The sequence below is a fragment of the Bos taurus genome, chromosome 1, assembly GCF_002263795.3.
Source record: "Bos taurus isolate L1 Dominette 01449 registration number 42190680 breed Hereford chromosome 1, ARS-UCD2.0, whole genome shotgun sequence".
Classification (NCBI taxonomy): Eukaryota; Metazoa; Chordata; class Mammalia; order Artiodactyla; family Bovidae; genus Bos; species Bos taurus.
This window is the reverse complement of record NC_037328.1, coordinates 60019661-60029303: the sequence shown is the minus strand read 5'-3', so window position 1 is coordinate 60029303 and position 9643 is coordinate 60019661. Positions and strand designations below refer to the sequence as shown.

The window sequence follows — 9643 nt, the reverse complement described above, 5'->3', positions numbered from 1 at the left end:
CGGTTTTCATTCCAATCCCAAAGAAAGGCAATGACAAAGAATGCTCAAACTATTGCACGATTGCACTCATCTCACATGCTAGTAAAGTAATGCTCAAAATTCTCCAAGCCAGGCTTCAGCAATATGTGAACCGCGATTTTCCAGATGCTCAAGTTGGCTTTAGAAACGGCAGAGGAACCAGAGATCAAATTGTCAACATCCGCTGGATCATGGAAAAAGCAAGAGAGTTCCAGAAAAACATCTATTTCTGCTTGATTGACTATGCCAAAGCCTTTGACTGTGTGGATCACAATAAACTGTGGAAAATTCTGAAAGAGAAGGGAATACCAGACCACCTGATCTGCCTCTTGAGAAATTTGTATGCAGGTCAGGAAGCAACAGTTAGAACTGGACATGGAACAACAGACTGGTTCCAAAGAGGAAAAGGAGTACATCAAGGCTGTATATTGTCACCCTGCTTATTTAACTTACATGCAGAGTACATCATGAGAAACGCTGGACTGGAAGAAGCACAAACTGGAATCAAGATTGCCGGGAGAAATATCAATAACCTCAGATATGCAGATGACAGCACCCTTATGGCAGAAAGTGAAGAGGAGATAAAAAGCCTCTTGATGAAAGTGAAAGTGGAGAGTGAAAAAGTTGGCTTAAAGCTCAACATTCAGAAAACGAAGATCATGGCACTCGGTCCCATTACTTCATGGGAAATAGATGGGGAAACAGTGGAAACAGTATCAGACTTTATTTTTCTGGGCTCCAAAATCACTGCAGATGGTGACTGCAGCCATGAAATTAAAAGACGCTTACTCCTTGGAAGAAAAGTTATGACCAACCTAGATAGCATATTCAGAAGCAGAGACATTACTTTGCCAACAAAGGTTCGTCTAGTCAAGGCTATGGTTTTTCCTGTGGTCATGTATGGATGTGAGAGTTGGACTGTGAAGAAGGCTGAGCGCTGAAGAATTGATGCTTTTGAACTGTGGTGTTGGAGCAGACTCTTGAGAGTCCCTTGGACTGCAAGGAGATCCAACCAGTCCATTCTGAAGGAGATCAGCCCTGGGATTTCTTTGGAAGGAATGATGCTAAAGCTGAAACTCCAGTACTTTGGCCACCTCATTTGAAGAGTTGACTCATTGGAAAAGACTCTGATGCTGGGAGGGATTGGGGGCAGGAGGAGAAGGGGATGACAGAGGATGAGATGGCTGGACGGCATCGTTGACTCGATGGACATGAGTCTGAGTGTACTGCAGGAGTTGGTGATGGACAGGGAGGCCTGGCGTGCTGTGATTCATGGGGTCACAAAGAGTCGGACACGACTGAGCAACTGATCTGATCTGATAATACACCTGTGATCTAGTAAGTAAAATGTATCTCTGATTCCTGTGAGCCACTCTGACAAATTAGTGAAAACCCAGAAAGAGGCCATGGGAACCTCTACTATGAAGCCAGTTGGTCAGATGCAGAGGTTACAACCTGGGGTTGCAAATGGCAACTGTAATGGGGTGGGGGGAACCCAAACCCATATTGGAATGAAGTATATAAAGAAAATTAAAGCAGGATAATTGAATAGAAAATGATTGAGACAGGGCACGGGAAATACCTTAGGCAGGAGAATCTGTGAGCTGGTGAGGATATAAGAAACTCTAAGCATGTTGGTCATAGCCTTTAACTAAAGAGGGTCTCAGTGAAGCTTGGAAACTATTTCTAAATTCATCAAGATTTTTTGATACTAGTATAAAGGCAATACATGCACTTACTAAAACATTTTTAGAGCATAGTAGGATATGGACCTGTATTTGGGCAAACTTCGGGAGATGGTGAGGGACAGGGAGACCTTGTATGCTACAGTTCATGGGGTCACGAAGAGTCGCACATGAACAGCAACAATAACAACAGGATATAAAAAACCCAATATCCTCCTCTTAATCCTACTACTCAGGGAGATATTAATATTATCAATATATATAATATTTTACATTATAATAATATTATTATCTTGTATATTCTAAAAAACTCCTATCTTTGTATATGTAAATTCATGTATATGAGTAACATTTATATACAAGTGGTATCATATTAGCTTATTCTTTCGAACCGCTTAGACCCCTTTCAAGAAAGAACTTCTTGCCTAGTTCTAAGGGATGCGATGAACTGATGCCTCTGGCCTCCTTCTTTTAAGGGTGACCTCAACTTTTGAGCCAACAGTGTGGTTCTGTCAGTGACTGAGCTAAACTGTGGTACAAGGTCCACCCATTTCTACTCAACTGACACATCTCTAAGGCACATTTAAGTTACATCTAAGTTACTTTTTGCTTTGCTCCGTTTTGCTATTAACAACTATGCAGCAATTATCATCCCTAAACATATATGCTTGGACTGCAAGGAGATCCAACCAGTCCATTCTAAAGGAGATCAGTCCTAGGTGCTCATTGGAAGGACTGATGCTGAAGCTGAAACTCCAATACTTTGGCCACCTCATGCGAAGAGTTGACTGATTGGAAAGGACTCTGATGTTGGGAGGGATTGGGGGCAGGAGGAGAAGGGGACGGCAGAGGATGAGATGGCTAGATGGCATCACCGACTCGATGAATATGAGTTTGAGTGAACTCTGGGAGTTGGTGATGGACAGGGAGGCCTGGCGTGCTGTGATTCATGGGGTCGCAGAGAGTTGGACACGACTGAGCCACTAAACTAAACTGAAACATATATGCATGGGTGCCTATTTTTCTCCACCTTCTATCTAATAATGTTCACTATCTAATTTTTAATTTGTGCCATTCTGCTAATGCTTTATTTTGCAACTTCATCATTCCGAGTATATTCAGAATTGCTCTATATCTTACTCATCATTTGTGTTTATCTCTGAGCTTCCCCTTTATGTTCTTTGCCTTTTTAATACTAGGTTGTTGGTATTTTTCTTATTGATTTGCTGGAGTGTTTTGTAAAAGAAATTAACTCTTTTCCATAAATATTGCAAATACTTGTTCTTGTTTGTGGTTTGATTTTTAAATTTTTAATGGCATTTCCCTTATTCAATAGTTTTAATTTGCATGAAGTCAAATTTATCTTTTTTCCAATATAGCTTCTGGATTTTGTGTCATGGTTATAAAGCTCTTCTCAGCTCTAGTAATATTTTCAAAATAAGTCTTTATCTAATTATAATATTTTTATATTTTTTTCCTTTAAAATTTGGGTTTAATCTGCAATTTTGATATAATGAAGTAGAATTTCAGCTTTTTTTCTTTTGCCAAATTATCCTCATGGTCTCTAAATATTCCATCTCTTCTGTGCTAATTCTAGATTTTTCTTTTATAATAAAGTCAAACTATGTATCTGGTTCTATTTCTAAACATTGTATTCTATTTTACTGATCTACTTTGGTAGCCTTCATGGATACCAAACTTCTTTATTATTGTAGATTTATCATCTTTTAATAGCTCATAGGAACTAAACCTTCTAATTTTTAACTCCTTTTAAGTTATCTTCTTTCTTTAGAATCTCCCAGGCTATTCACTCATGTTTATTAGTAATGTTTATTTCTTACATTATTTTCTGCAGATATCTTTTGCTTTTGGGTGAATAGCTAAAATGTGAATCTAAAACACATTCAATTTTAATCTTTGATTTGTTTGTCCAGGTGAAATTCAGCATTATTTTAAGTTCTCCCCCCAAATGTTGTTACTTCAAATGGGATAGAATTGGATTTTTAGAGTAAACAAGCTTTTCATATTATACTATAATCTTGCAAGATGTTACCATTGGAGGAAAGAAACGGTGAAAGATACATAGACTCTTTCTGCATTTTTATCTTACAACTGCATGTGATTCTATAATTACCTCAAAATTAAAGATTTTCTTTCTTTAAATACCTAGTGCAATGTCTGACACATAGTAGATTCCCCGTATTCTTTAACATAAATTCTTACAGGTATTCTTCAGTTTGCATTCATAAATGTATCTCTCAGGCAAAGGTTAAATTAGTGTTACATTCCCACATCTCTAGCAGACTGGTTTGAAAAACAGCAATTAAGCAGTAAGAGAATGTGCACTAAATTATAATAATTGTCTTCTGGATCATAGGATCTTCTTCATTAGGGTTCTTTTAATTTTTGGAGCAATTTCTATATTTAATCTTTTTTCTTGCTTTGAAATTTCTCCATAAATCACTAGCACCTCTTTCCCTTTTCAAATTAGAAGAAATGGACTATATACATGGGTTACATGTCACTTTGCATTTTTAGTTTTGAAACCAGAAAATCTTCACTTAGCACTTTTCTAGGAAATGCAGATTACTAACAGGGTCAGTCCTAAGAAAACATTGCTGCTGCTGCTGCTAAGTCCCTTCAGTCGTGTCCAACTCTGTGCAACCCCATAGACGGCAGCCCACCAGGCTCCCCCGTCCCTGGGATTCTCCAGGCAAGAACACTGGAGTGGGTTGCCATTTCCTTCTCCAATGCATGAACGTGAAAAGTGAAAGTGAAGTCATTCAGTCGTGTCCGACCCTTAGCATGGACTGCAACCTACCAGGCTCCTCTGCCCATGGGATTTTCCAGGCAAGAGTACTGGAGTGGGGTGCCATTGCCTTCTCCGAAGAAAACATTAGGAGGTCAATAAATCCTGCCTTGAACAGCAAGCTCATTTCCCCTCTGATATCATCCCTCAGAGAATTCCTAGGGGAGGGGCTATAGTTTCCCTTTGCTTCCTAAAGTCTCTCTAATATTAGCTCATTTAAACTAGCTCTGGGTCTATGCTCAACATGTATTCCCCCACATACAGTGTTGTCAAAACTTAATTCTCTTCTATCTATGGAAATCTTATTTCAGAAATTCTGTTTTTTTGTTCAGAATATTTTGTGTAAGACATAAAGGGCCCTTGAGAAGAGGTAGTATAAATGTGAAATCAGCTGCTGGTAGCAACAATCTGCTAGGCTAAGGGCCTTTCTATTAACATGTGTGAATCAATTTATACATGTCCTAGCTAAAGGAGTTGTTCTATTCTTCTAAAGGGTGAGAAAGGATGAGCAATAAATTCAGCAGAAATGCACACTGGGAAATTCCTCTAGTGTTGGTCAAACTGAGGATTTAGTTCTGACAAGATCAGTAGTTTTATCTTATCTATCTCTAGTACAGAATTGGCCTTTGCTATGAAGAAAAATTATGATCAACCTAGACAGTATAATAAAAAGCAGAGACATCATTACTTTGCCAACAAAGGTCCGTCTAGTGAAAGCTATGGTTTTTCCAGTAGTCATGGCTGGATGTGAGAGTAGGACTAAAAAGAAAGCTGAGTGCCAAAGAATTGATGCTTCTGAACTATGGTGTTGAAGAAGACTCTTGAGAGTCCCTTGGACTGCAAGGAGATCCAACCAGTCCATCCTAAAGGAGATCAGTCCTGAATATTCATTGGAAGGACTGATGCTGAAGCTGAAACTCCAATACTTTGGCCACCTGATGCAAACAACTAACTCATTTGAAAAGACCCTGATGCTGGGAAAGATTGAAGGCAGGAGGAAAAGGGGACAACAGAGGATGAGATGGTTGGATGGCATCATTGACTCAATGGACATGGGTGTGGGTAGATTCCAGGAGTTGGTGATGGACAGGGAGGCCTGGTGTGCTGCAGTCCATGGGGTCACAAAGAGTCAGACATGACACAACTGAGCAACTGAACTGAACTGAACTGATGAGAGAAAAATAAAAACAGAAAAACTAAGATCAGTGATTGAAAATAAGACCAATGGCTAATAGAGATAACTCTCTAATAATGATACAGAATTTATCATCTTAGACAGAGAAGGTAAAACTACCAACCCTTACAAGAAAAAGCCCCCAAGGACTTTTGATACAAGGTAAGCAAAAGTGAGTGAAGTTGCTTAGTCATGTCTGACTCTTTGCAACCCCACGGACTGTAGTCTACCAGGCTCCTCCCTCCATGGGATTCTCCAGGCAAGAGTACTGGAGTGGGTTGCCATTTCCTTCTCCAGGGGCTCTTCCCAACCCAGGAATCAAACCTGGGTCTCCTGCATTCCAGGCAGACGCTTTAACCTCTGAGCCACCAGGGAGTGGTAGATAAGCAAAACTAAATCTCAAATTTCAACAGAGAACCGGATTCAGATTCAGGGGAATAATCTGACTAAAGCCTATCACTGGCTCAGTGGTAGATTTAACTATATTTAATGATCATTAGGAAAGTGTAAGAAAAGTATTATTTTGAAGAAAAAAACTTCAAACTTTTAAGTTTTCTTAAAACTCTTCTCTGTCATACTGGCCCACAATAATTTCAGGTGCTTATTAGAGCACATTGCTCTTGATATAAAAACACTAAATATTTTTTCTAATCTCAGTTTAACCAGTCCAAAACTTAGGCCCTTGGAGACATCATAATAGACAATGGTCATTGGAGTTAAAAAAGAAAAGGGGGGGGGGGTTAAATCATAGAGCTATTAACTAGCTATGTAATCTTGGGAAATTTACTTAGACTCTAACAGTCTGTCTCTTAATTTGTAAAATTAAAAAAATATAATCAGTAAGATTTTATGGAAGAATTAGAGCAAATATATGCAAAATGGTTAGTACATGCAGAATTCTCTCCCTGACCCCCTAGGGCTGAGGTCAGGGAGGGAAATGAGTTACTAGAACAAATAAGTTTGGAGAGTGGCCCTACAACACTGAGACCCAGAATCCTGCAGAAGAAGCACTGCCTGGCTGATGCTGATGACTCTGATGCTCAGAGAAGGGTTCCCTGGAAGCAGGACTCAGCTGGTACAGATATTTGTGAGGAAGAAGGCTGAGTATGGGCAAATGGAGAAAACAACTGCAAACAGAAACAAACTGCTATAAGCCATTGCTGCTGGGCCAAGACATGGCTTGGGTGAGAACAGGAAGCCAATAGGAAGAAGAGTGACCATTTTCTTTCCCTCCTCCTGCCTTCTAGAATCCCTCTAGTATTCTCTGTTGACAGAACCTCGTGATAACCAGCTGGCAAAGCAGCAATGCAGTCTGTGGAGTCCCAGACACAGCAAGACCAGAGTATAGAAGATTATGTTTGAATCTGAAAATCAGTACCTTGATAACCAGCACATTATTTTGTTTTTAATCATTTGTTATTTACCCATAAATTGTGCTCACAGTTGTCTTGGGTCAACTTCAATAATGATATCTATTCATGTATCCATTGAAATAGTGACAAGGGAGATTTTTTAAAAAAGATTAAATGTCAAAAAAATTTGACTCCTGGACTTGCTCTCCCAGTATCTGGTATTTTCTTTAATTTAAGGAAAAATAAATAATGTATTTTTGTTGCCTTTTGTGAGGCATTATAAGGGCCATCTAATATTATTCATTTGTTTTGTATAGTATCTTAGTAATTTTTTTTACAGTAGGAATTTTTGGCTAGCTATATGCAACCTGTTTTTGTTTTCTATGAAATGGGAGTCCTGGACCAAATGACCTTGATTCTGTGTCCAATATGAGTTTGTCCATCTCTGCTAATACTTCCTCCACCAAGCAAGGCCTATCTTTCAGTAAGTAGATAACTAAGTGTTTGGCATTGTCCTAAGCCCTGGAGTGGATTTCCTGTTTTCAGGATACTATAATCTATAAAGGAGACATAAAGACAGGTAGAAGATTATATCATACTCTTCTAGGTGTCCTGAAAGAGGCACACAATGTGTTAGGCAACCATGGAGGAGGGGTGTTTAATCCAAACTAAATGTGGATGTTGAATCTTGAAAGAAGAATGAGAATTAGGCAGCTGAGAAGAGAGAAAATAGGAATAAAAGGAAGAAAATGGGAGGTCTTTCCAGGTAGAAGGAATAGCATGTGCAAATGTGAAGACATGGGAGGAAGCTCTTCCAGTACCCGCCAACATGAGCATAAAGCCGAAGAGATCACAATTTGTATTGTACACTTTTAGCTAGAATTTAAGAATTACTAGATAGCAACATTTTAAAAGCACTATTATTTCACATAACAGGAAATCCAAAAGAAGGTATTTCTAGAATTGACTAAGCAGTTTAACAATATCAGAGCTCCTCTTTTATGTTGTTTTTTTTGGCAAATTCAATCTTCTGTGATTCTCTGACCTTTCTTTTCATAACTCCAAGCATCATGTTCTCAACGCAATGCCCAAAAGTGAAATCAAAGGGCAAATCTTTCTCCAAAAAGAAAGAAATCATCTTTCCCCCAAACCTCCATACTATTCTGAATTTCCCCAAAACACACAGCCTAGAATAAGAGACGCATAGAGGTGGTTTTTGTGGGGAGAAGGGCTAGGATGACTGAAACAAGAGAAGAGGGAAAGTCAGTGTATAGATACATTATTAAGCTGGCTACTGTCATAGGCAATTGTGTCTTCAGAGGCCTCTGAAGAACCATGTAGGCCATCCTTCAGGACTGTCCATTCAAGACACAGAAGAAGGGAACACTTATCTCTTAGCTCCTGTCCCCCACTAGACAAGGGTTGACCCAGGAAGTTAACCCTGTTGTACTTCTGTTCTACGAATGCATGAATATGTCTATACCTCACAGGGAGGTACAGAGATGGTCCAAGGCAGAAGATGAGAAATTGATAAAGTGCTGTGAGCTATACTGAGATAAATGCCTGCTTATTGCAGCGATGGCCAGAGCAGAGAGGTGAGCTGAAAGTGAGCCAGGTCCCATAATGATGTCTAATACACATCCCAGTGGACTTTTCTTCCATCTTCACTGTGAAGGATTATACCCTGACCCATCTAAGAACTGCAAAGGTGTTAAGGAGAAGCAACAAAAAGAGCTGCAGGCTTATCTTCCAAAACATTCAATTAATAGATAATGCCTAAAACAAACAAAGGAGAAGAAAATGGAGAAGGAAATGGCAACCCACTCCAGTGTTCTTGCCTGGAGAATCCCAGGGACAGGGAAGCCTGGTGGGCTACTGTCTATGGGGTCGCACAGAGTCGGACACGATTGAAGCGAGTTAGCAGCAGCAGCAGCAAAACAAACAAAAAGAAATAAGTAGCAGCAATTTAGATGCATTAGCAATACAGAGGTATATTTCAAAAGAAACAGTTTTAGTGTCAGAATTTTCCTTGGCAGAGCAGGAAATGGGATACAGACCGCTGTTAGTTTTTTTTAATGTCATATGTTCTTTGATTCCTTAAATAAAGTTCATTTTAAACTTTGATTAAGAATAATTAAATGTTAAAGATGTATGTGGAAATTAACAAATGCTGCATAACTTCCATGATTCGTATACCTTATGCTTTCAGATGCCATAGGTGTCCTTGAGATGTCGAGCTTAGGTTAGAAAGAGCAGAGTCAGGGAATACTACTAGAGCATAGTACCTAGCTCGTAGTAGTACAGAGTCAAGAGATGTTTAAGAAAGAAATGGAAAGTGGGAAGAAAAGAACGGAGGGCTGAGGAGAGAAACCTCTGATTAGTACCACCACCATCACAAGCTCATTCCTCTGTGCATCGGAAAGGTGTCCAAACACAGCAAAGCCAGCCTGGAGCTTTCAGCTTAGAAGCTTCACTATGAAATATTTTTAACCCATTTACAATAAAGACAAAAACGGATGCCTAGGACTTCGTTTTATCCTTCTGTTCTTGATTCCAGGTGGATAAAATTAAGTAATGGCATAATGCTAGAGTCTTAAATATCAAG

At 39.2% G+C, this 9643-nt stretch overlaps 1 non-coding gene across 1 annotated transcript; it reads right to left on the bottom strand.

Annotated features, from left to right (window-relative positions):
• Positions 1–5989: 5989 nt before the first annotated feature.
• On the bottom strand, positions 5990–6061 carry TRNAS-GGA (transfer RNA serine (anticodon GGA)). The gene has a single exon. It is a non-coding gene; the product is annotated as a tRNA-Ser (tRNA).
• Positions 6062–9643: the final 3582 nt, after the last annotated feature.